At 29.8% G+C, this 2500-nt stretch overlaps 1 protein-coding gene and 1 pseudogene across 1 annotated transcript in view; both read left to right on the top strand.

The window, feature by feature from the left end:
* The window catches only part of LOC137629711 (zinc finger CCHC-type and RNA-binding motif-containing protein 1-like), a 543938-nt gene that overhangs the window by 20726 nt on the left and 520712 nt on the right, over positions 1-2500 (top strand). The gene's annotated exons all lie outside the window — the stretch shown is intronic.
* LOC137629709 (DNA-directed RNA polymerase II subunit RPB1-like) overlaps positions 2069-2500 on the top strand; it is a 6679-nt pseudogene continuing 6247 nt past the window's right edge.

Here is a 2500-nt window from a genome sequence, read left to right as displayed (position 1 = left end):
TGATGGAGTGACTTAGATTCATGATAGGTTCTACAAATTAAGAAAAAAATAGTTTTAATTATACGAGACGACTTATAAATGTCACATTTAAGGACTAAAAAATTTGCGTTGTATTTTACAATAGGAGTCTGGGGAAAGAAATTTGTGTTTCATGGCAGGCGTTAGTTAGCTTAGTTCAAAATAATACTAACTAACAAGACAAAGGAGTATAAGAAAATTGTCATTGTATTGAAATGTCTTCAATATTCAGAAATAATTATGAATACAAAATTGTAAGGTATTCCTTTATCATTGTCATTAAACTAATAAGATAAAGGAATTCAAGAAAATTATCTTTGTATTGAAATGCCTTCAATATTTAGGAGCAATTATGAATGCAAAATTGTAAAGCATTCCTGTATTATTGTTATTGCTGAGCTATTAATTATCTAGTTTTCTTCCAAATGGTACCTAAAGATTGAGTAACTTTTAATTTCTCTAATTCTTATGGTATATCTTCTTTCAGTAAGCTATTGTTTAATACTTAAATTTATTAATAACAGGGAGAATAACGAATGTACAAATTTACATGAAAATCAAAGGAAGGTATTAAACCAGCACACTGAACAAACGAAAATATTAAAATTGTCAGTATTAATTAGAAAACGTGTAATTTAGAAATTTGATTTAGTTATTTCACCTTCCTGATTTTAACGAATGTACAAATTTACATAAAAAATCAAAGAAAGGCGTTAAACCAGCCAACTAAAAAAAACGAAAATGTAAAAATTGTCAGTAATAATCTGAAAACGGGTAATTTAGATTTTTTATTTAGTTATTTCACCTTCCCTGATTTTAAAATTCTCGTCCCCATAGAAAGTTCTGCATAATATGAAAAGTTATCTTTCTACGTGGAAACATGCATTAACCGCTAACAGCATTCTGTTATTAAAAAGGTCGCTTATAACCATTAGAATTATCTCGTTTAACCTTCTTTCTTGAAGCCTTGGAATAATGAACTGTTGAAAGAAACAAGCCTCAAGACTTAAGAGGTCATTTGAATATAAGGTGACTTATTTCTATTTATTATCATCATCATAAAAATGTTTTCCTTATGCATTCGTGGAAGCAAATACGTTATCAAAGCCTATCAACTATTTTATATATATATATATATATATATATATATATATATATATATATATATATATATATATATATATATATACATATATATATATATATATATATATATATATATATATATATATATATATATATATATATATGATAAATACTCTTACTATAAATAAATTAGGATTTGAAACTGTTAAAAAAGTATTCACTAGTCGATATATTTTTGGTTTAAAAACACATTTAGGTAAACACTATAAATTGCAATTGTAAGTACAGTATACCCATATTAAATCAAAATTATTCCTGTAAATACAATATGATGTATATATATCACAAATTGTAATTATAAATCCGTATGTCCAAATAAAAGATAAAAACAACTACTATATAATTTCTTATTCAAAAGTTGAATATCATTATTATTCATAGATTTCCGTATGCATTCATGGACGCAAATACATTATCAAAAACTTAGAAATATTTTATAATTTTAGAGTAAAAAGTAGAAACACCTAAATATTAACTAACCATACCTCCGTACAAAAAGCTCCTATTTCCAAGTTTCTTGAGTGATAGTTTCATTGTTCAACCACATACGCAGTTTTCTAAAAATAGATAGTAATATAAATCATTATTTTCCCACTTAATTTTGGACCTTATACAATGTCTTCCACCCCCCCCCCCCCTCCCCTCGGCTTGACCTTCCCAGTAACCCCAGGGTGACATATATTCCACTAAAAGAATATCATTAACTTAACGTCATGTGATTTATTTAATCATCTTGGCTATTTCAGACAAGTATTCATCTTTAAAAACCTATTAGAATTTGTATTAGTTAAAAAGGTTTGGGATATATTAGAAGAAATAGACCATAAATTCACGAGTTGGTCACGGAGGACCGGCACTTGCTAAGCGCCAGGCACCTTAAGTATAAAACCCGGAGCGCCGTTGCACATGGCACCAGAAATCTCTCACATCTCTCCCTCTTTTCTTCTCTGGGAGCTGTACGTACGACGACGATATGGCTTTTAGATATTCGGTAAGTTAACTAGAACGTACAGTACGTAAATACACGGACATAACTAGCTACAGATATCCTGAAAGATAAAAAAAAATATCACTATAGAAAATAAGTTGTTGAAGAACCATGACATTATCAAGCGATCTTCACTGTGATTGGATGAGAAATTACGCCAAAAAGCGACCGTGAGTAATTAGTGTACCACCCGTCATTACTTGGTCCTTCTGAGAGTGCGGTTTAGTGACGATACCGAAAGTGGTTTGTGATCAATATTACTTTGGTCGACTTCAGGGTCTATTTGGTCGGGTGCTGCGTTCATGACCCAGTTCTGCTGGACTCAAATTGATTGATTCGATTGGTTTG

Source organism: Palaemon carinicauda, chromosome 37 (assembly GCF_036898095.1).
Source record: "Palaemon carinicauda isolate YSFRI2023 chromosome 37, ASM3689809v2, whole genome shotgun sequence".
NCBI lineage: Eukaryota > Metazoa > Arthropoda > Malacostraca > Decapoda > Palaemonidae > Palaemon > Palaemon carinicauda.
Note: the sequence above shows the minus strand (reverse complement) of the source record. Positions and strands in the feature narration are given on the sequence as shown.